At 41.1% G+C, this 26,179-nt stretch overlaps 1 protein-coding gene across 5 annotated transcripts in view; it reads right to left on the bottom strand.

The window, feature by feature from the left end:
• krz (beta-arrestin protein kurtz) overlaps window positions 1–26,179 on the bottom strand; it is a 711,169-nt gene that overhangs the window by 572,284 nt on the left and 112,706 nt on the right. The window lies entirely within an intron of this gene.

Genomic DNA, 26,179 nt, shown 5'->3' with positions numbered 1-26,179 from the left:
TGATTAAGTGAAGCAATGTACTGACTCGCATTAGCGCTCGTTGTGGTGCTTAAGCGAAACAATGCACTGACTCGCATTAGCGCTCGTTGTGGTGCTTAAGTGAAACAATCCACTGACTCGCATTACCGCTCGTTGTGGTGCTTAAGTGAAACAATGCACTGACTCGCATTAGCGCTTGTTGTGGTGCTTAAGTGAAACAATGCACTGACTCGCACTAGCGTTCGTAGTCATAGAAAAAGCCAAAATGCTAATCAAATCGACCGGATGGATAACGATGATTAAGAAAAGGATTGTAATTTTTAGGAATAAATAATATATTCTCATACTTTATAATATTTCATTTACCTACAATTCGTAGCTCATATTCCTAGCATGTTTTCAACATTGAGTTGCTTGCCTGAAGAGCTAGAACTGTGGAATTTTTTGTGTTGTTGTTGTTGTTGTTGTTGTCGTTGTTGTTAAGAAGTGCGTAAACAGGATGCTTTTAGCTCTAATCAACGAGCTAGAGGTAGTTCGTTGGCTTTAATAGTTTTCGTTCCATTGTCTTTTTAATGTACCAGAGTGATACCGTGCACATTCTGCTTGTAACACTGGTTCCGTTATATTTCACATCAGATCTGAAGTCAATTCGAAGCAAATCTAGTCCCTGTCTCCACTACAAAGACTTTTAAATAATTCCACGCCTCACTTTTGAAAGGAGAAAGGAAGTGACAATAACAGAACGTCGTTCTATTATCACCCTCACAGGAAATGATGTAACCTTCAAAGTATTTGAGTTTAAAACAGGAATAACTGGTCAAAAGCAAAAATAGAAAGTGTTTGCAGAGGCCACAATAATTTTAACAAAAACGATGGCGGTACCTTCTACAGATAAAACAGAGTATTTCCCATTCAATGCATAGTTACGAGCGTTTTGGAGTTGGAGACATTATCCAGCAAGTTGGTAACGAAGTACGGTTAATAATAATAATAATAATAATAATAATAATAATAATAATAATAATAATAATAATAATAATAATAATCATCATCATCATCATCATAATCATATGGCCTTAGCTACCGTGTGCAGACATTTCAATTTGACGCCATCTGGCTGTCTGCTCGTCAATTTCGACGTTCTGTTTTACTCTAGGCCCACTAGGTGGCAGACAGAGTAAAGCGAAACTGTCTTGGGCGTCTGTGGCTGAGATTTAATTAATTTTGTCGGGTAAACTCCAAATGTGTCACCAGGGATGTATAACATGCCGACATCGTACGACATGGAGTGTCTAAATTACTTTCTTCCGCCCTTCAAACATCCGACTATCTCTGCCGGGTTCGAGCCCGGGATCCGGAGGCCGACACTATCACTCATCCGCAGAGGAATGCCGGGGATGTAATTAAATTAAGTCTTCGGTAGCTATCTTTCCCATTCAGGCATCGCCGATAGATGAACAGGTTATCTCCAGTTTGTGACAAAGAAGAATGTTTTCTTCCTGGCAATTTACCAACTACCTGCGGTCAGCACTATATGTGGATTAAGCCCAGTTTTACGGCCGTATGGATTTCCTGACGCCAATCCTATGAGAAGGATTGTTTTCAGTATTGGGAATCGCGGTGATGTGACGTGTTGTATATAAATGAAGATGTGATTTGAGAACAGTACACCCAGGATTTGACGAAGTTATAATCCACGGTCCGGTCAGAATGGAACGCGGGGAGTCCACTGCGTTGATCATTCAGTCAAGTAGCAAGGATTCTTCTGCTTCTTCTCCTTCTTATTTTTCTTCTTCTCATGCCCTATCCGGTTCGGATGTTCGCGATCATCAGGCCTATTGTCATTTCGTTTACAGATGTTACGAACAGCTCGACAGATGACAGTTCAAACCATTCACGGAGGTTCTCCAGACAGGAAATCCGAGGATGTGCAGGACCTCTCTTTATCCAATGTTGCTTTACATCGCACCGACACAGCCAGGTCTTAGGGTGACGATGGGATAGGAAAGGGCTAGGAGCGGGAAGGAGGCGACCTTGGCCTTAACGTACAGCTCCAGCATTTACCTGGTGTGAAACCACAGAAAACCATTCTCAGGGCTACCGACAGTGGGGTTCGAACCCACTATCCCACGAATGCAACTCACTCGGTGGACCTCTTTTCGCGAATATCTTGCCTTGCACGATGAGTTAAGAGTATTCGATATTGCTCCTCCTTGCGCATGACGTACCCGATATATTCTGATTTCAGTTTCCTGACGATTATCATCAGCTCGTTATCGTGGGCGCACTGCTGCAGGACTACGATGTTGATCGCGTGGTTCATCCGAGATATTCTGAGCAGATTTCTATAGATCCATATTTCGAAAACACTTGATGAAGCGCAGTTTGATCGATAGGCGCAGATCTTGGAGCGGAGCACATCACGGGTCTCATTTCAACGAATTTCAATCTGGCAATTTCAATTCGGGCTTTGATTACTGCATCGGAGTCCCACTGTGCACCGAGACTGTTTGATAGGTGGACACATTTGTCAACTTTACGACAGACAATTTTTTTAATTTTATGAAAATACATTTTCTCAAGGAAAATAGAGATGTTTCTAGCTATGTTGATAGCAGGGAAGTGATTTCGGAAGCAAAGTTGTTTCCAACGAACGCTGACAGGATGATGGCGGTTATTTTAAGGGAAAAAAAAAAACAACGTGATATCTACGATGCACGACTTGAAAGATGACAGGTACGTCACCAAAATCCTGGCCCTAGTTTCAGTGTCCTTACTATATGTTCCGATAGGTATTGACCGTTTAAGCATTCTGGAGCAATAAATATGGTGCTGGTTCCATTGATCACTCGCGGTTGAAAAAACAAACAATGACGTGAAACAATACCTCAAGTAGCAGAAAGTAGAGATCCTTCCTTTATGGTTGCCAGGGCCTCACCAATGCTCCTCTGGAAGCATTCTTACTTATATGGAAGAATTCAAACTGGGACACTGTAAATCTGAGTACGGTCCCCCTGTGGGTGGGGGCAGTAGAATAACACCCACGGTATCCCCTGTCTGTCGTAAGAGGCGATTAAAAGGGGCCCCAGGGGCTCTCAACTTGGGAGCGTGCGTTGCCGAGCACGGGGCCCTGAACTGAGTCCTGGCATTTCTTCTACTTGTGCCACGCTCCTCACTTTCAACTATCCTATTCGACCACCCTTGCTCAACTCTCGTTCTTTTCCGCCCACGACGGTATTCGGTTTCCGAGGCCTAGGTAATCTTTCATTTTCACGCCCTTCGTGGCCCTTGTCTTTCTTTGGCCGATACCTTCATTATTCAAAGTGTCGGATCCCTTTCATTTTATCTCTCTGATTAGTGTTATGTTGAGGCCGAGCTGTACTTCCCCTTAAAACAGTAACACAACCACCACAACCACAACTGACTTGTGACTAAGGTGACCACTTTGATACAAATATGTCATAAGACTGGGGGCCATCTGAAAATGTGTGTCATGGAAGTTAGCAACTGGGATGGATGGATGGATGGATGGATGGATGGATGGATGGATGGATGGATGGATGGATGGATGGATGGATGGGATGGGATGGGATGGGATGGGATGGGATGGGATGGGATGGGATGGGATGGGATGGGATGGGATGGGATGGGATGGACGATGTAACGTATGGATGGATAGACAATGTTGCCTACCAACGGCGCAGACTGATGTAAGGTATGGATGGATGGATGGACAGACGGTGTTACCTAGCAACCGTGCAGACTGCGATCTAAGGTATGGATGGATGGTCAGACAATGTCACCTCTCAAGCGTGTAGGCTATGTCTTATTTGTAGTGGACATCTGAAATTAGCAGTCGTTGGTGGACAGCCATGATCGGGAGACATATTTATGACCATTTGATTTTCGCAAAGGGAAAAGTATTTTTTGTAACGTAAAAAAGCTAAATAATGATATGCGTAAATAAGTCACGTACTTCAACGGTGTTCGTGCAATAAACCAAGTTTAAAGGATTTATTACCTGCATCGTACGTTTATGGAATATGTAATTATGCATTTACTTGAATTCTGTATCTAGAATCACTCCACAACGGATATTCTCTACGACCACGTGCGTCATGGACAGATTCGACTGTACTTTAATTGGACGATACTTGCAGCTATGACCCCTAAAGAAACAAAAGTGCGAGTTACTATTGCAGAAGCCTCCCGGTGATCCATTGAGCGAATGATAAATGAGAAGCTGGAGGCCGACCTGATCTTTGTAAACTCAATCCGCGCGTTTCCTCCTGCACATTTTAATTACAGGCTCATTTCCGCCACGACTCAGTAATTGCGAGACATTAATAAGCCGACCGACCGCAGTAGGAACTGGGACATTCGCGCATGCGTACTGCACTGCCTCGTGTTTAGCCTTCTCCATGAGTTAGGTTTTGTGTTACATCCCTCCGTTGTTGTGAAGTTAAACCCACAACATTCGTAATCAAACGTGTAATTATGTAGTTCTGTCTTTCTCTTCTCCTAAGAGTAACACATAGCAACAAGAACGAGCGCAATTCTCCTCTTCTTATGCGCAGCATGCGAACCTATGGCGAATACGCAGACAGAATACACATTCAGAAAGAAGAGATTAGTTCGTGTTCTTGCATTCGTTCAATTATATTTTAAGGCGGAAATTAATCTGTATATATTATTTTTATTACCATACTTGCAGACATATTTTTATTTCATTGGCTATTTGTATATTTACTAGACTTTGATACACTCTGTTAACATTGTAATATTTTTAATGCCGAAAGGCAAGAAATAAAACAAGAACAACTACCACCTCTACCACTACTACTACTTTCTTAAACTCTGTATTAAATTTTACTCAACAAATGTCAACAACTGTTATTAATTTAACACTTTGCTCTCTGTTTCAGGAACACATTTCCACTATTGGTTACGACACAATTAAAGACAAATTAATACGTTTCCGTGAGATTTCTGAGCGCGGCTGGCAGTCAGAGTTTCTTTTTCTTTACATAAAGCGCTTAGAGCGGTAGGGAAGAATTGTATTTTGTCACACATGGTTGACATTATTGTAGGTTATGGTTAGCGGACACTGCTAAGACGTAAACATGTGCACAAGGAGGCAACAGAAGCGTTATGATAATGAGCACGAGACAAATATTATAGATTTAATTTAAAGTATGCGAGTGTGCTTGAAAAATAAAAGAAGGGACTGTTATATCACAACATTCACTGTATTTTTATATGAGTGCAATCTGAGATTACTACAACAGCATAATAATAATAATAATAATAATAATAATAATAATAATAATAATAATAATAATAATAATAATAATAATAATAATAATAATTTCGTATGGCTATTTCTAGCCGAGTGCAGCCCTTGTAAGGTAGACCCTCCGATGAGGGTGGGCGTCACCTGCCTTGTGTAGGTAACTGCGTGTTGTTGTGGTGGAGGATAGTGTTATTATTATTATTATAGTGTTATGTGTGGTGTGTGAGTTGCAGGGATGTTGGGGACAGCACAAACACCCAGCCCCCGTGCTGTTGGAGTTAACCAATGAAGGTTAAAATCCCCGACCTGGCCGGGAATCGAACCCGGGACCCTCTGAACCGAAGGCCAGTACGCTGACCATTCAGCCAACGAATCGGACAGCAGAAAAAATGTGATAAATGTTAGAAGGGGTGGTAGGAACTATGCCGGCTGCCGAAGCCTGTCGCACTCTTCTGGGTCAATGATTAAGTGACTGACAGATTAAATGAAATAATTTTGGAGAGTGTTGCTGAAATGAAAGATGACAGGGTAAAGCGGAGCACCCGGAGAAAAACCCGTCCCGCCTCTACTTTGACCAGCACATATCTCACATAGAGTGACCGCGATTTAAACCACGGAACCCAGCCGCGAAAGGCCGGCGCACTGCCACCTGAGCCACCGACGCTCCAACGGGTAGACATACAGTACACACTTCTTTTTTAAATGGCGTCACATTTCCTTTTTGGAAAATCAAATGAACATAAGCAAGTCTTTCAATAAATGAAACTCAAATTTATAACGATTAATTTATTTGCATCTAACGAATCGTTTTAGAGAGACATCTGAACGGAATTTGCAATCGCCAAGTGTAGAATTCAGGATATCTAAAAGGGGAAACTGTCCCATGGCCTATGAAACTACCATGAATGAAATCATCCGTTCTCTAGAGTACGACGAGACGATGCCTCTTTGATAAAAGAGCCTTCTATACGTCTCTCAATCACGGCCATCCATCAATATTCACATCACAGAGAGCACGGTTGCTAGGTAACTCGGCGTCACAAATTTGTATTACTAATTTCGTGACGCAAATTATCAGATGACCTCCAGGCATAAAAACATATTTATTTCAAAAGCAATTAGTGCACTGAATATTACATTACAGTATCTTATTGTGCTCAGATCTCTGATGGAACAGAGCGTGCAAGCTCTACATATTCCGGTATGCGCTACATCAAGTTTGTTACTTTCATAGAACTATTTCAGTCTCATATTTGGCTTTGACAATGTCCAAGTCACTAAGGTATGAACGATGCTAATAATGCCGATGGAGGAATTCTATTCATGCAAAGCAAGAGGATGTCTCTATTAATAAGCTGGTACGCATCATTAAAGGATGAATTAAAACCAACCCCCCATTGAGAAACGATGCCCTTTGATAGGAATAGCATCTCCACCTGCAATAAGAAGACGACGTAGCCGAAGCCGGAACGCCTGAAACAGACATCTGACTCGCGCCGTCCCCTGTCCGGAGACTAGATGCAACCAACCCGACTAAGGCCAAGGAAACTTGATCCAGCCAACAACCACTGACTGTTTCGCCTGGAAATAGTCGACTGGAACTGTGGAGACAAGTTCTACATCCGATGATAATACAGGGAGGAATCTGCTGCTGGTTTCTAACTACTCCTTGTTACCTGGCAATATCTCAACCGACTGCGCACAGGGGTATCCATGTTTAAAACGAACCTTAAGTGGCACTACTTGGAAGAAGACCGACTTTGTAGATCAGTCCAAGATGGACATCTTATCTGTAGAAAAATGAGTGCAGAGTTGCCTTTCAGGCAACGAGAAAGCACTATATTTTGCATAATATTGGAAGGACACAGGTTAATCGTGATGCCGGACACAGATTTGCAGCCAGACCCGGTGGTGAATGATGTAAACATGAAACTCACACAGAACAGGTTGCTGGGTGCATGTAAGAGGGCTTTGCAAAAAGATACGTAATAACACCTTCCAACTTGGGAAGGAAAGCAACGGGGAAACTACCTCACTCACTTTCCTCGTACAGCTCTTCAGTGACGATTACGCTATCTATGGCACCTGACGAACTAACATTCGAGCTGAAGACTAGACACGCATACGTTATTATTATTATTATTATTATTATTATTATTATTATTATTATTATTAAAGAGACATACCAATCTGTATAAAGTCAGGTGAGACCTTGTGTGCAATATACTAGAATTTTAAAAGATCAGTTTGACAATGATCACAGTTTAATGGATAAGATAAACAGAACATTGTCGAGTATCGAATAAAAACTAAATATGATGACACTGATATTTTAAAAAACAAAATTTTTGAACAAGAGTATTATTATTAATAGCAAACGATTTCATACGCTTCAGACTTACTTTGGGACTGAATGAAGGTGTTTATAGAGAACCAACGCGGACATTAAATAGTTTAAGAATCAAGATTTTTTTTTTTTTTTTTTTGTTATTTAGCTTTACGACGCACCGACACAGATAGATCTTACGGCGACGATAGGATAGAAAAGGCCTAGGAATGGGAAGGAAGCGGCCGTGGCCTTAATTAAGGTACAGCCCCAGTATTTGCCTGGTGTGAAAATGGGAAACTACGGAAAACCAACTTCAGGGCTGCCGACAGTGGGATTCGAACCCACTATCTCCCGCACGGCCAATTCGCCCGGTAGTACTCTATTTTGGTTTGTACAATATGTACACCAGTGATGTGTCCTTTTCTTGTTACGTATTCGTGGTTAATGTTCTCAAATATAGTTTTGTTTTTTGTGTACTTATTTTGTCACTTTCTCTATCTTTGAATGATTGGATAGATTACTTTCTTCTCTCATTTATTAGTTAAATAGTATTTTCAATAAATATGTTCACTGTAGGAGAGTTGGGGCATAAGTCGTGGCAACCATGATGATGATGATGATGATGATAATGATAATGATAATGATTGTTGTTTAAATGAGCCTAACATTCAGGTCATCGGCCACTAACGGTACGAGATGAACCGAAATGGAATTATAACTAAAATTTAAAATTTACCCACTCAATGTTCTCCCCAGAAATTGTCTTCAGTTGGGTGGCAGGAATAAGTAGCCGTGCGGGGTAAACTACGTAAAATTTTCAGTGTATTGCCTCTGGGCATTAACTTTAATATCAAGCAGGTAAACATTAACTGTTATCGCGAACGAACGAGACATAACAGAGTATTTTGTGTTCTACAGCTCGTACATAATCATGTAACACTGGAGCTGTGGAGCATCATATTGGTTTGTGACGTCATGCTCACATGAGATTCCACGCTACTCCAGACATCGCTCGGGAACGACACTGCGGGACAGTCAAGCTAAAACGGGTGCAATTATGCTGACAATAATGAAGACTTATCATTTAAATAGACAGTTTTACAGTATTTACGTTTTAATTTAGAACACTCATTAACTCAAACATGCATTAATACTATGTATCTGCACATATTTAGGTTATGTTAGCTGGCCGGTCTGTAAAAATCGCAGGGAGGTGCGCCCATTAAAAAGGTCCGGAAGAACACTGCGCACTGACAATAAATTAAAAGATGATGAAGAAAATGATTATGAACATAAAATAATCAGTAGATCTAAATCGCAATGCCTTATTTTCTTATAAAATGATTTAAAATGAGATTAAAATGCATTAATATGGAATAAGGCACTGCCTTTGAAATGAAATCATATATTTCATTCAAATCTGAAGTTTTTTTTTTTTGCTAGGGGCTTTACGTCGCACCGACACAGATAGGTCTTATGGCGACGATGGGACAGGAAGGGGCTAGGAATGTGAAGGAAGCGGCCGTGGCCTTAATTAAGGTACAGCCCCAGCATTTGCCTGGTGATCTGAAGTTTTAGAAAACACATTAAAAATACACAAAGACATACTAAAACAGAGTCAATACGATAAAAACTTAGTTAACAATAAAATAAGAATTTAAAAAATAGAGAATTAAATTTTAAAAGCGATAAAACAATCCACTCTCCCTTATAAAACGGTCTGCCGACAGTTCGTCATCTCAGAGAATGAGGGAGATGGTATTCGGAAGTTTTGGACTCCGGCGCAGAACAGCCAGGTCCACGCACTCCGTTAGAATGTGTATTACGATCAGATGACAGTTGCAAGTACATAAAGGGCGGCTTCTCCCTTCAGTAAGTACGAGTACGCTGCTCTACCGTCGCTGATCCGAAGACGACATAATACCATAGCTTCTCTCAGAGAAACCCGAAGGGGAATCTTCCTTACCTTCGAAATTCCTTTAATTGTTCTCAGCTTATTTGAAATAGGAGTGGCCTGCCAGCTGAGAACGAATATCACTGGCTGGGACCTCATAAGACAACGGGGGCAATGTGACCGACAGCAACTATTTTTGTCCTCACATTTCCATGGTGATATCGTACAGTGGGCATATGCTCTGAGCGATGGAACTGCATTAGTGAGTCATGCTCCGTGCACAATGGACGAGACGAATTAATTTTGGGCCAGGGTGTATGAACCAAAGCTCAAACGCCTGTCTGCAGAATGGCGACAGACACGATCACGGTGAAGACGTAAGTTCCAGCAAAACCCTTCCTCCCTGAAGCTAATGGTCAGAGGCGTGATTGCGTGTCACTTGGTTGGCACAACGGTGTCAGGAACGTCGTACAGAACCTTCCTGCCGAGACAGTTATGTCATGCCATTAGGGAGAAGCGCCACGATCTTCTCGACAATATCATTCTTCTCCATGATAACGCCAGACTACAGGCAGGAGAAGCTTTACCGAGGAAACTTCAGCGCTAGGGGGGGGGTTCAATACTGGAACATCCGCCATACTCGCCAGACCTGTCCCAGTGTAATTTTGACCTCATCCCCAAAGCGAAAGAACCACTGCATGTGAGACTGTTGGCAACGTTGTGTGGACAATCCAGAGGACTACTCGGGCGGTTTACCATAAAGGTTACTGTGGCACAAGGATTGCACAGACGAAAGTTTCCTCGATTTATATTCTACACCTGGTAAATCTACTCTGTATTATTCATATATTCTACAGCACCCTATGCTCCCCACTCTCATTCGTATATTTCCATTTGTTTGGTAGATCACGCATTCGCGCGGAAAAGAATATTCGCACGACTTATGCCCCAACCCCCGTACTGGGGTCTAAAATAATTGTAAAACAAAGAAAAAAAATATTAGTTCTTCACCAACATCAAAGAAGCTATAGAGAGATACTACCAGACAGGGGAAAAATCAAGAGGAATGAGATATTTAAGTATCTCGGCGAATGGATTGAATCCAACTTTTCAGAGTCAACAAGTTGGAATTGGCCTATCGACTGGTCGTGGTGGTGGTGATTATTGTTTTAGGAGGAAGTGCAGCTGGGCAACCATCCTCTATAAAACACTAATCAGAAAGAAAAAATGGAAGATATCCGACACTTCGCAAAATGAAGCCAACGGTCAATAGAAAGAAAAGGGCCACAAAGGGCGTGAAAATGAAAGAATCCCTAGCCCTCGGAAACCTAATAGCGTCGGGGACGGAAAAGAACAAGAGTTGACCAAGGAAGGTCGGATATGATGGATGAAAGTGAGAAGCCTGGCAAAAGCAAGTGGAAGCAATGCTACAACTCAGCTAAGGGCCCCGTGGTCGCCAACCTGCGCTCCAAAGTTCAGATCCCCTGGGCCCCCTTTTAGTCGCCTCTTACAACAAGCAGGGGATGCCGTGGGTGTTGTTCTACCGCCCCCACCCACAGGAAGGAGGCCTATCGACTGTCAAAGAACACTCACAACAACAAAAACCTATCACGCAACCTGAAACTGAAGCATACACGTCAGTCATACGACCAGAACCTCTGTATGCCATGGAGTGTCCTTCATTAAACCGAAGAGGTGTGGTGGAGAAACTGGAAGTCGGAGAGAGGAGAATTCTCAGGAAGATCTTAGGTCCGGTAAAGGAAGATGAAGACGGCACAAGTCCGAGCTTCTACGAACATATGGAGAGGCTCTCTGATTGTGCTGGGAAATGGAGAGTAGCTTCCTATGGCCGTATGGGTAAGACTGCCTTCCAAAAGACTGATCAATCGCCGGTTCATCTTGCGGCAGAACAAGAAGACCCGTACCACTTGGCTGACAGAAACTGACAAGGACGTTGAAGAACTGGGAATATCAGCTATTCAAGATAGACGGTCTGTACGACATACCCTGAAGGAAGTCCATGGATTTCAGGAAAAAACCCAGAATAAAGGTACCCCTAAGACAGATGAAAGAAAGGAGTTACACCGGAAGAAAATGCGAGAATACTGGGCAAAGATAAAAACCCAACAGTTGCACAAGCGTGGTCCAAAGTAGGGCCATTCGAAGCAAGAAGAAGAATAGGAGGATGGTAATAGAGCAAGTTGCAATATAAAACTACCTTTGCAAGTAGACAGTTTCTACAACAGGCGACAACTTTCAGGTAAGGTAAGGGTGTATTCTGCCGGAAGGCAAGTCCAAACCTCCGCAGAGGTGTGCCTGAGCCAGAGTTTACGTACGGTAGAGTGGCCAGTTCCTTTCCGCTCCTACATTCCCTTAACCCGCCAACAGCGCGTAGCAACCCATCCAAATCTTGACCACGCCCAATGTTGTTCAACTTCGGAGATCTCACGGGATCCGGTGTTTCAACACGGCTACGGTAAGAATCCTTTTCTTAAATAAATACTTTTTTCAAATAGGGGTGTCAGTTTGAAAAGTTAAACGATACTAAAACAAGGAAGATTTTAGAACGTTATAAAATACAAGCCGTTTACAGTCCAACCTCCCAATTCCTTCTTCTGCATTGCCACACTGCACTATGACCGGCACCGGTCTTAATACGTTGTTCACCGACTTGCACTGTTTACCGATTGAATGGGATGTTTGAGTACGTAAGGTCATGGCTGGCTAGTGTGTGGCCTGGCGCTAGGCGCTCGTTTAAGTGTACAATGACCCTTGTCCTGTTGTATTTGATGCCTTGGGTCTCGAAGTTTCCTAAATGGTTGAAGAGCGGGCTGCCTACATCGGGCAACTTTTTACAATCACTTGACAGACACATTCCTCCGTCTCTCCCGTACGGTGGTAATACGACATCCGTCATGGGCATCGCCATTATGTATGTACCGATCAGCCCCTGTGTGCTCGGTTCTTATACATTACCGCGTGACGATCCAGATCTACGCCGGACTCGTAACATCAGTGTGTGTCCAACCCTTGTCTCGTTCCTCTACGGAGACGGGTATGAAGCGAGATGAATCTTCGTAGCACCACCGAAAGCCCTTCCTGGCGTCAACCTCATCAGAGTAGTTAATACGATGAAATAAATGACATGATATATGATATAGGAAGAGAGAGGGTGAAGCCCGATGCCGGCACATAGCCTACTCCTGATGAGTAGCACCGGAGAGTATGCTCAAGGTCCCTCTGTGGTTAGGGGCGGTAAAATAACGCCCACAGTATCCCCTACTTGTAATAGGTGACTAACTTATGAATAATACTGTGATGTATTAACAAATTCTTTTGCGTGACAGTGCAGTGCTTAGCTTCCTATGTATTAAGTACATATTTTTTGGCGTTTATGGTAAAAAAGTAAAGATACGGTTAACTTCTGATTCCAAATATAAAGCAGGTCCTTCGATACCCAAAAAAATAAAACTTTCCATTAAAACACCGAGAAGGAAACAAAAATATAGGCAGTGTAGGAAATGGCTGCGTCCTGATCCACCATGTGAAGAAACGGCAAATTGTACCTGTTGCATTTTCTCATTTGATACTATTGCTACTTGCTGTTACTGCACGCATTCTATTGAATTTTAGTGCGTACAGTTTTACGATAAAGAATACGGTTTATCTTGAATTTCTGAACAGTTTTTCAATTTTCGGAGGTTGGCAACGCAGGTTCTACGTCAAAGGTTTGGAAACCACTGCGCTATGGTAAATAATGATTATGATGCTTCTTGTTTAAATGGGCCTAACATCGAGGTCATCGGCCCCTAATGGTACGAAATGAAATAACAAAAAATTCAAATTCATCCATTGACCAAAATAAAATAAAAACTGGCATGAAGAATGAATGGATGGACATGAACCCTAAAAAAAACAGTGGATCAGACTCAAAAAAGAAGGTAGTAAATTAGAGTATTACTGACCAAGGGACTATTTATAAAGCACAATGATGTTTGATGTCTGAAGGGGTGCTAAATTCACGTCTAAGGCCCAAGAGAATGGTACATGTCGCCAGTAAAGTAGAACCATGGTATTTGTCATTTTGGGGTACTGATCAAAAGTAGCGAAGACTCACGGTGGTCCACACAAGATGGTACTACTCACAAGTATTGCAATTCGTACAGGGAACGCAGACCTATGGTGTTTCTCACACAATGGCGCCACTCATAGCCAACGCAAACCGGTAAGGTTCCTCACCTAGGTGTACTAGTCACGGGCGCCGGTATTCCCGTGGTGTTCCTCACATAGTGGGTACCAATCACAGGCAACGCTGACCCACGGTGCCGCTCATATAGCGGTACAACTCACAGGCTACGCCCAGACCCGCGGTGTTGCTCACATGGGTAGAACGCACGGGTACTGGAATCCACCAGGCCAGGCTTTTTACTGCAACTAATCACAAACATGTTTCGTACCAATTTAGTGATACTACTCGCAAGTACATGCAACCCATGGTGTTCCCCGCATGATGGTACGAATCAAGAGTAGTTTCATGGTTCTAATTTAATCATCCCTTGGTCGCCCCTTGTAGTCGCCTCTTACGACAGGCAGGGGATACCGCGGGTGTATTCTACATGTGCGTCCCCCACCCGCAGGGGGTAGTGTGTTTGGTCCGCGAGAGGTATTTTATTTCCCTCAAGTCCGCCGGCAAGCCGGTTAGAACCCCCCTATCCGCCACCTGGGACGCGCCGCGTGGGAGTATCACCTCTCCCCCTGCTACGCCTGCGAAGCAGGTTCGTGGCTATGGTAAATAATAATTAATATAAACATCATATAGAGTCGGGCATTGCTATCTAACATAATGATTGTTAGATACTCTACTATTCACTGGTAATCAATGTTTTATGTCTCCTTTCCAAAACCTTGCAAACTGTGCTGTCAATAGACCGCAAAGACAGACGCCAGCCTCCAGAAATGACATCAGCCGTATGGATATACAGAGAATAGATCTGCAGATGACAAGCCTTTGTTGGCTTGTGCCACACAGTTCTATTGATGAAACACGCCTGAAACACTCCGTTCTCTCTTTTTTTATTTTTTTGTGAAAGGTTCACTTCGATTTAAAATTCTCTTTAAAAACGCGCGTTAGAATGTAAAAAAAAAAAGATATAAAACGCAACAGCAAGTGCAGCAAAGAGCACTTTGAAAATGACAAGAGTAATTTTGTCCAGACCGCGTATGGCCCGACAAAAAGATGGTATACTACCTAACAACTGAACAAAGACCAGGCATGTGTTAGTTTTATACATAGGAGACTTGTTAAAAAAAATTATACCGCTGATTGTTCGTAGATTACTGAATTTTCATCACACACTTATTGGCAATAAAGTTTTAAAACAGCCGGGCTGAGGGCTTAGACGGTTGGGACGCTGACCTTTTGACCCCAACTTGACAGGTCCGATCCCGGCTCAGTCCGGTGGTATTTGAAGATGTTCAAATATGTCAGCCTCGTGTCGGTAGACTTACTGACACGTAAAAGAACGTAAAAAAAGGACCACGGGAAGTAACTCTGTGCATTCATCTTAATCCTTCTTTTCTTGACTTCCAATAGTTCATCCTTTCACTTAGCTGTTTCCTCCTCTCTTTTGTCCAGATATTATTATTACCTTTCCTCTTTTCCTTCTCCTGGAAATCCTTAAAATTTTGTATCAATCTTCTGAAAGTTGTTCTGTCTTGTATTATATCGTCTGTTATTCCAATCTGTGTCATTTTTTTACTCCTTGTAAACATGGTTAAACACTCGTTTTGTCAATCTGCTGTTATCCATCCTCATTATGTGACCAAAAAATGTAACTCTCATCTTTCTGATTGTGTCTAACAGCCTTTCGTTTTCTTCATAGATCTTTATTCCTCCTATGTCTAAACTCTCCTTCCTTTGTTTTCAATGGTCCCCAAATTTTCCTCAACATTTTCCTTTCTTTTTCTCTATCTCTTCTATTTCACTAGTTTTCATAGAGAACATGCATTCTGTGGCATACAGACTCTCTGGTTTGATTACTGTGTTGTAGTGTTTGATTTTAGTTTTCCTTGAGAGATTCTTCTTATGTAGGTACATTTAGTGAGTTGGTATGCTAGTTCCAGTTTGCTTCCCTATAGAGTCCATTAACCTGTATTATTTCACCTAGGTATTTAAATGTATTAACCTGTGTTGTAATTTACTGATTCGACATCATACTATTTGCGATGTATTGACTGTTATGACGGAAGAAACGTTTACATGAAATTGATGACATTTAAATTGTTCTCAGCTCTCTCGCATCTGAGTGGAGTTGATGGGGTGATAGTTCCACATGCCGATCACTGTAAGTACCTAGATGTTAATATAAGTAAAAAACACATGAACGGGACTGTAAATAAAGATTACCGTACAAATCTCTTTACATGGTTATGAGGATATTTGGGTGTTGTAAGGATGTAAAGGATAGGGAATATAACTCTCTGGTCACCCCGACAATTAGTACCAATGTAAGGAACCCACATCAGGATAACTTGATTCGAGAACTGGAAAAAAACTAAATAAAAACAGTTATATTTGTTCTGAGTGATTTCCGACGAAAGAGTAGCGTTACGAAGATGTTGCAAAGTATGGACTGAGAAGACCTTGGAGAAAGGAGACTAGCTACTCGACTAAAGGGTATGGTCCAAGTTGTCAGTGGAGAGATAGCGAATAAGATTTAGTGGTGTTTTTAAAAGTAGCAAAGATCACAATATGAAGATGAAGTTGGCATTCAAGAGGACAAATTGCGGCAAATTTTCATTTACAGGCAGGAGAGTTAGGGTTCGGAATAATTTACCAAGGGAGATGTTCCATGTATTTCCAGATTCTTTGAATTTATTTATGAAGACGCTAGGAAAAATACAACAGATAAGGAACCTGTCACCTGGGCGTCTGCCCTAAATGCAGATCAATGGTGATTGATTAATTGGCTGACTGAAGTATTGATTAAGATTTGGGAAGTTCGAGACTTTGGCGTCAGAGTGAAGCACTGTGTGCTCCTAGAGATAAGGGATGAATTTGGTTTACTACAGAGTTTGTTCTTGTCACAGTGAAACAACACCGCGCCTACGTTAACCTAAAATTGCACAAAAAATGTAGGTGCGAGTTTAATCAAAATCCATCCACCAGTTTTTGAGATTAGCCCGGGCAACAATACAAAATCTCGTTATAATAGCAGTATAGATGTGCTAAGCGTCAGTCAGTCAGTCAGTCAGTCAGTCAGTCAGTCAGTCAGTCAGTCAGTCAGTCAGTCAGTCAGTCAGTCAGTCAGAACACAGACGGAAGATAACTGAACACAGAGTAAGACTCGTAGACGCATCAGGGAACATTACGAGCACTTGATGGAGTTTGATAGTTTTATTATGTGTCTCCACGAGGCCACGCGGTCGTATTGTGCAACTGCTAGGCGTGGGGAACGTTTAAATGTCACAGTGGCCCGATATTCGAACGAATGTGTACTTGTGTACACGCAGTTGGAGAAGAAAGATCACACTCAGTCAGTATCACGGAACAGTACGACACGTACTTCACAACCCTTTTGTTGTTGAGTAAAACATAGTGTTGAACACAAAACGGCTTTATTTATAGATATTTTTTCGAGAGTTGGGAGTATGACGTTGGCGCTGGTGTTGCAAAAAAAAAAAAAAAAGTGTTGTCATGGTAACGTAGGCAACGTCGACATGTTTATAGGGCTAACCCGAGTGTTTATTTCTCACTAGCATGTACCCGCGACTTCGCCCGCGTTTAAAAATAATTTAACTACTAGACGCTTTAAAACCATTATTTACCGAGATCGATAGCTGCAGTCACTTAAGTGCGGCCAGTGTCCAGTATTCGGGAGATAGTGGGTTCGAACCCCACTGTCGGCAACACTGAAGATGTATGGAGTGTTTGCCTTTCCAACTACTGGAACAATCCACGTTCCGGTGCCACGAGAGAAGCACCGTTCCCGAAGATAGAGTCCTACAACTTAAAGCGATTGTCCTTGGGCCTTCCTGATGCACATAGCAAAACTCAAACGAACGGGGAACTGCAGACGTAAAAATGGAAACGTATATGCGAAGGAATTATTTGAATCCAAGGAATTAATACTACTTCGCCCACGGCATGTACAGCCATGATTGTGATTTCAAAATTTAACCGAATGAAATAAATATCGGATAAATATGAAATAAGTAAATAATTAAAACGATTAAAAATTAAATAATTAATGAAAGCAGGTCCTCACTTGTATAAAGATTCATATAAGAATACCCCTATGTTCAACATTTCAGATCTCTTGGTGCCATAGATTTGTCTCGGCATCGCACACATATATACAAACACTTCCGGATATTACGGACCGAATATAGTTTCTCGTGTCGGGGACCGAAAATGGCTTCCTAAGCCATGAACTTAAAATGGCTCCTTGACTTGTATTACCTATCTTACGTATGTTACCTAGCGACAGTGAATCTACGCATTTAATCCTGGTGACAGCACGTTGGATTGTCATACCCCAACACACGTTTTCCGCCCGTTTTTCGTTCATAACTCACCAACGAATGCGAAAATTAAAAATCCGGCTTCGAGGTTCATTTGGACCCCTTCCATCAGATAGCCATTTCTCTCCCAAAAATTCTGTTTTGAACTCTTTTTGTGTTATATTATTTTCTCACTGTGTGTGTACAGTATTTGTATTGTTAGCGTTTTTATGCTCGACGATGCCGAAATATAAATATTGTATGCCAGAAAACTGAATCTTAATGAGGCTCATTATAGTTCAAGTTTCATTATGATGCAGGCTTTCCACCAATCAGAGTTCAGATTTTCATTATGATACAACTCTTTGACAATTAGGTAAGGATAGCATCGCACCTGCGCTTAACGCACTAGCTTCGCACTTGTTTCCAAAATCAAACATGTAGGACACACACATTAACATCAATGCGCCTTCTATTTCCAATATTACACAACCACACGGTACATTCCTGCTAATTCACGTTACCAACTGTACAACAGACAATGTGTATTTGAAATAAAGCTAGGTTATGATGACTGTCTATCAAAGCTTTGAAAAGATATGACATTGTCACGGAAAATCAATAACCCAGTGCATGCGCTCTGTTCAGTAAACTCAATTGTCAAGCGACATCTCGACAGAAATTTACGAATATTTAAAAAATAGAGTTATAATTATCGTCGAGCATAAACAGTCGTACAGAAATTATAAAACTCGCTTCGCTCGTTGTATAAACACAGTCGTGTCTTAATTATTGCCATTATGGGCGAGTTGCATAATGTACTATTATTTAATTCCACATGTGCAGTTATTCATTTTATTATTCATAATTAACTTACCGTTAGTAAGTTTGTTCATAGATATTAGATGAAAGATGCTTTTAGGTTAGTTTAGTTGCAGTTGGCGGTAATTGTCACCGAGTTACGAACTGGTTATTTGGGTTGTTTTTAATTTGCTTTATGGTTTCCAACATTTTGTTAAGCGTCAAATATTCCCGTCGTGATTTTATGATTTACATCTAAGTAACCTGTTGATCTCAGGTAGCTTTTGAGAAAAGGCAATGTGAAATATTTCAACTTATTACAGATTTTACTCTCGCTTTAATCTTAAGTGTTTTATGTCATGTTATCGTGTGCGCTCTGTCATTATGAAAATACAACACGTTAGAAAATAAATCATGACTTTCAAAACAACGAGAGTCCGTGAGAGGGGCGTGACACTGTCAAATCTTGGCAACATTACTTGGTGGTGTTTGTTTACTTTCTGTAGTTCAGCGTTTTGCCACTCAAATGTCAGAGTCAAAATGTGAAGAAAAAAAAAAACGTATACCATCGTTGCGCCTAGAAAAAGAACCTCTATGCGTTTATTTTTGAACTTAGAACTCTGAACAGAAAGCTTCTGTGATCTAAGATTCAGTACTGCATGATCTATACCACTGCCTTCGTGATATACACGCCGTACTGTAGCTCGGATGACGTCATGTAAAGAGGCGAACAGTTTCCTCCGTCCGACCCGCGCAATGCAAGTACATGATAAGTCTGTGCCTTGTAGTTAAGAAATATTCCCAAATGTTGTATTAATAGAACAGATGAGATCATTAACACCTGTATTCGTTTGATATTTCGTCAGTTACGTCTATGCAATGTTAGGAGAAATAGACTTCAAATGTGATTAAAGTGGTCAAATCATGAGGACTGCATTACTCGTCCATGTACCTAACAAATCATAATTATTGTGCATTAATAAAAATAGGAGACAACGAACGTACACAAACAAGAAATAAGGCTTTGCCACAATACCTCTAAATGATCATAAATACAGTGCAGGTTTCATGGTTTCCTTTCTTCGAACTCCTGGCACTATGTTTCAACGAATTAAGTTGCATTACTTGTAATACCTTAACATTGTCTGCCAGCAACAGCTTAATTTAAATTGTTTAAAGTGTATGTACAACACTGCCAAATTCATTTAATAGACGGTTGAGTTTTATAAACTGCATGTAGTTCTACATTTTGGACTGGATCCCGCTTTTAATGCACGTTCTCAATATTACCTAACACAAATGTAGGCTCACTTGGTTACTGATCATCTATGTTACTTTTAGGATTGTACTTTATCAACAATAAAACGCACTGCCATATATCTACAGAACAAAAATAAAGTCAAAAATAGAACTCACCCTCAGCTCGGAAAAATGAATAAAACATACTCCTGTATACTTCATAATAGTTTTTCGGTTAGGATTTTCGTCTTCCCTTTTTTTTTTTTTTTTCCTAGTTGCTTTACGTCGCACCGACACAGATAGGTCTTATGGCGACGACGATGGGACAGGAAAGGGCTAGGAGTGGGAAGGAAGCGGCCGTGGCCTTAATTAAAGTACAGCCCCAGCATTTACCTGGTGTGAAAATGGGAAACCACGTAAAACCATTTTCAGGGCTGCCGACAGTGGGGTTCGAACCTACTATCTCCCGAATACTGGATACTGGCCGCATTTCGTCTTCCTTAAGTTTCTTCTACCCTCATTCGAATGAAATGAATGGTTCACAGTGTGCATAGTCACTTGTATAGTTGGATATTCGTCGTGATTTGCACAACTTTCTGGCATTGTGGCAATTTATTTAAATTACTAACTTTATATTTCCACAAACATGTGCTATACGGTATCGATTCAATGAACAAATTCCACGAGAAGCATTACGTTCCTAGATTTACATTACTCACCACATGAAAATAACATACCTAACCTAAACTATGAGCTCTCATCGTGTATCTCCCCAGCGAGAGCTGTTTATGCGATTGCTGATGTAATAACTTTAGAGAAGAATTATTATGCCATATACTTAACAATAAAGGTCTGTCTTTCAACAGTCATAATTATCCAAAGAACGCTCTCAATTACTATGTATTATATTCACAGATACAACACATAACATTCGTTTAGCCGCCCTAATCGATCAGCTGGCGCGCTTCCTACAGTACGGCCTGTACATTACGAAGGCAATGCCTATATCAACGAAATTTCGTTCCAAGTGATACATGTGTTGCGGGTCAGTATTTCTTCAGTCAACATTGTGACAGCGGTATTTCGAGGCGCTACGACGATATACACTAATATATAATTAACAGCGTGAGTTCCAGTTTTTCCGCTAGATGATGTATAAGTACAACTTGTAGTCCTTGATATCCTCCCAACCCTGGCCGATTTCCAATGGAATGACCAGCTGCATCAGGCGGCTCCTACTGATTCTGATTCACGAACAGTCTGTCATTACACGGTTGTCTAGTCCCTGAAGAATACCCTCGACTAGGGCTCTCTTTATCTAGGCTATGCGTCGGCCTGTACAAGAGCTACATTTCCTGCGCGAAGTCTTGATTGTTTATTATCAGGACATCCGACCACGTGGTAGTTCCGAAGTTGAAGAAGGTGCACCCTTTTCCACCTTAGGCATAAGTCGTATAAATTTTCAACTTGATGCGAAATTGTTTCGTCGTTTCTGGTTTTTGTCCATGTGAAATTGGTGTGAGCCTTTTCCCACTGAGGAAGTGGGCTGGCGATCAGGCGTCGAAGTTGTCATTATGCTACGCAATACGTCGTGCTGTTTTGAGGCCTTCTTCAAAGACCTCTGAGCAAACACAGGACTTGATAAATTTAGTGCTACGGTGGTTGGGAATTTTAAGAGTAGTTTTGTAAACCTCTGTTATGAACTTACTCCATAGGTTGAAATCACGATAACGGTAGAACAGAGAATTCGTTGTTGAGATCTCCCGACGTTCGTGAATTTTCAACCTATACAACTAAGTAATAGGGCGTTGTGTGTTCATCACGCCTGGCATTCATAACGTAACAAAATATATGCTTTCACCCTCAGTAATTTGATGTTCAAAGTTTCAGAAAAATCATTATATACAACTGAACCACAGTCAAAGATCGGAAATATCAGGCTTTGAACAAGTGGCTTTCTCATGTAGGGTAGCGTACATGAAACGCTGCATTTCTGAATATGCGCGGAAAGCAACTTTTCTGATGGCGTATGATCAGTCTAGGGTAGGCGGAAATCTCCATCCTCATAGTCAGTCTCACTAATGTGTGCTCTCAGAACAAGTTTCCACTGACGAAGGAAGTGAAGCTCCGTCGCCAAGTGTAAACACTCTAAGCAACAATTGAATTTGGTGTGCACAGACTTGTTGGAAACACAATTATCAGCCATTTGCCTCCAGTTAACTACATCAACTACCACCAGCAGCGCTCTTCCGCCCTGATGTCTGCCTTTTAGCATTTTACCGTACCAACCCCTCACCATGTAATCGAATTTCAAATGAATTTTACATTTTTGTTCGTTTGTTTACCGGATGGTCCCATGAAGGTAGGGGTCGCCTTTCGCATACCCTTCTACATTTCACTTCAGTATATTAGGCATGGAATCACACAGCAACGTTTAGAGAAGGCCTGGGCGGACTTCAGCAGAAACACTGACAGGATTTAATAATTCCCTGCAAATATCTTGCACAGCAACTTTTAAACTCGAATTTTCGGGAAAATAATTGCAAGGTACACGCGAGAAAATGCGGTACTGAGAAAAGTTATTTGCTCCTACTTTAAAATCTTGCTCTTCAACGTTACGATGATATTCAATAAATAAAGGCCCCTCTGGGCAAAATAATAGTGCTGTGTTGTAAAGACTTTGGCCTCTTCATGCGGAGAGAATGGTTGCGCAGTTGTATTTCCTCTTAAGACAATAATCATCACAACCACCACCACTCTTCCCTGTAGCCTGATAGTTAACATTCACTGGATCCGTCTTGCGATTTAAGTTTTAATACACCACTATACCTTTCTGCGGTAAAGAATGACACAATGATCAAGTGAATCCTGGAAAGCAAAGGACCACTAACTCCAGTACACCAAATTTTTAGGAGAGACAAAAAACTATTTTATGGTCATGTCTTCCATTAAATAATCTTGATTTTTTAAACTGCAGGACTACCATAATATAAACAAATATCAAAATAACGATACGTGGATAGGATTTCAATTAACATGTGGCTGTAATTAGGCGGTTTCTGGTTTCCACAGAGTGTTAACACATTGCAAGAATCAGAACACCCTTTGTAGCCGCGTACTTCACTGTACATATACGTTACTTGTTTATTGTCTGATAGTTGGTGTATACCAAAGTTATCCACTCACATCTGGCTGAGGTAGAATTCATCACAAACGGTTGTGATGGGAACAGGAAGATTTCGCTGGAAGTCGAAAGTTATAGTTTCTGTGCCATTCGCATCTTCTGTTAGTGCTGCGATAGTGCGATAGTGGTAGAATATTTATGGAAACGAGAAACTCGCGAATTCCATGAAATAAATTGGTTTGTGAAATAATAAACAGCTTGTAGCGGACTAGTTACCTTCAGATTTGAGTGTTTTATGTCATATATGAATAGTAGGCTTGGAATACTTTTCCATCATAACACCGAAAATTAGAAAAGGTGGAGTTAGATGGTTTTTGATTTCCATTATTCAATCGTGTCGTCTCAGAACTCACGAGTCTTAAAACACGCGAGTATCAAAATTCACGTATTCCAAGAAGATTAGTTTCATTACTTGGGCCAGTTCTTCTTTGAATGGATAAATGCCCACTATACCCACATGCCGACTGTAAAAATTTAAAAATGTAATCGGAGTTGTGTGAAAAGGTTCATTGTTAGCGCCAGTCGGAACTGCGTGCCCTCTTGTAACTGGCAATTCTCTCATCAAAAGGTGGGCCTGTCTTGTAGCTTCGCACAAAGTATATGCGACAAGAGGTTGAGAAACACACGGACATCATCAGGTACACACTGGTGAGCTGTTTCACTTACAACGTTAGTGTCACTTGCAATTATAACTTTACCAGCACGCGCGGATGACAGTGTTTTGTGGCGAAACCACCACTGTTTCACCCGACTTGTTTTCTCTCTGCTTATAAAACCTATAACCGCTGTACATTGAATTTAGTCTACCCTTTTGTGAAGTATTGAATTCCACGTTGTGAACTGCTCGATGATACCAAGCAGAATAACTGAATAAACATTAGTGTTATACTTGGAGAATTTTGTCTGTAGTAGGGTGAGAATTCCTGTTAATATATGGGATATCCCATTCTAAATGTGGGTGGACAAGCACGGGTTGAAGGGCAGCGTCAGTCACCGCACACCTCATCCTTCCTGTGGTCATCGCAGGCACCTGCTGTCCAGAGTCGTGAATTTTGAGACTCGTTAGAATATTGATTTGGCCGCTAGTTTGTCTCGTGAGTTTTGAGACGTAACCGATTCAATTATATGAACTTAAGAAGGCAACGATAACAAAATAAATAGCGAGGACACAAAACCTGTTTACTTTTTCTACTTATAAGCTGAACTTCCACTACATCATCTTGCTAACTCGCTTCATGTCCAACCAGACAGCAGGTAAAAGGATGAAGAGTGATCAAATTGCCTTCCGGTGTAAGATGATATCGGTAGGTGTCATTGGAAACTTGTTTCGTGCGATAGCAAGAGCTATGCGATAGCGAGAGGTAACATGACATCGCTCAAAGAGAAGAGATGATTTCCCTTCTCCTCCAGAGCTAAACATCATTTTAAAACAATCCTACAAGAGGACACCAATCTTGTAACTGCATAGAACTCCTTACTTCAAGAACTTCACTGACAAAAGACGTAAACACAACATGCTTGTATTAATACACAAACTCGAACATACCAACCCACCTTAGTAAATTTCTAAATTTCACTTTCTCTTCTTTCGTAACTGTAACACTCGCGCTGGCACTACCCTAGCTATTCCTCTTCACCATTCGTCTACGTATAACAATTCTTTTTACTGTGACCGGTTCTATTCTTTCGAATTCCTTAGCAGCGAGTGTCGGGACAATGATTCATAAACTAACTTCAATGATCTTACCAAGATTATCTGTTCAAAGCTATCGACTGACGTGTGAACTGTACAGCTGAGTATATGAATACCGAAGGACTGAGTGTTTCTCTTGTATATACAGACGTCGTTTATAACTGTGTAATGTACGCATTTTGTTTGTGTGTGTGTGAGCAATATTATCTCATACTGTTTAATGTACAGTATACTATATATATATTAAACTGTAAAGTGTATGTTTCACAAGACTCAAGCTCTTAAACCAGAGGGAGTTAAAAGGTGCGGTTTGTACCAATATCTTCCAAATCTTCTCAATAGTACGGTACAGGAAAAACCTCGCATTTCTTGAAAAGTCAACGGAAATATATTTATTTTGTATAATCCATTTAATTACAAAGCCGCACCAAGATTTGGATCGACCTTGATGGATAGACTGTCACTAAGCGACAGCAACTTACTATGTATCATCATAGTCCGGTAAGAAATGCTGTATATAGAAGGATGGGAACACGCCGCCATGTTTTATGAAGTACATTTCTTGCTAGGAGGTTCATGACCGTAGCTGTATATAGGAGGATAGGAACACACCGCCATGTTTTATGAAGTACCTTTGTTAGTAGGAGGTTCATGTAACGAGACAACTCATCGCCTGTTATTTGGAAACAGCAATCCAACATGCCGTGTTCGAGATGTACTTTAATGTAAATAGACATAGGAATCTAAAAATAGAATATATTTACAGTAATTATTTCTTTCTTTCTTTTGTAAGTGAAACTACAAGTAAATGTAATAAGTAAAATGTAAATAACAAAATAACCAAAACTGAAGAAAAATGTTAATAAAATTGCATAAAGTAGAATTAATTAAAAACACCTTTTATTTATTAAGGCGTAACTTAGCAGCGCACGCCGGGTATCGACTAGTTTAAATTATTTTTTACAGGAGTGAGTGTGACTTAGTAAAGTGCAATTTTGATAGATTATACGAGATGGTCGGAAACAACGTGAACTGGGCATATTAGCGTAAGAGAGTTGGTCACATTGATAAATAATTTTGGAAAAAATTCGATATCTTGCGACCTTGTCATCTTATCAGCTACTGAACCTAGCCATCAGGTCACTGCGGGCGAATTCAAATGGGCTTTGTGAGCCGGTGTTGCAAAATCTGAAGGCGACTCGGAAGACTGGTCTGAGAGCACCAATCGAAGAAAAAGCTTCGCCCAGGGAGGGATTGAAACACGG

The sequence above is a fragment of the Anabrus simplex genome, chromosome 8 (genome assembly GCF_040414725.1).
Source record: "Anabrus simplex isolate iqAnaSimp1 chromosome 8, ASM4041472v1, whole genome shotgun sequence".
Lineage (NCBI taxonomy): Eukaryota > Metazoa > Arthropoda > Insecta > Orthoptera > Tettigoniidae > Anabrus > Anabrus simplex.
The sequence above is the reverse complement of the archived record's forward strand: the minus strand, read 5'-3'. Positions and strand labels throughout refer to the sequence as shown.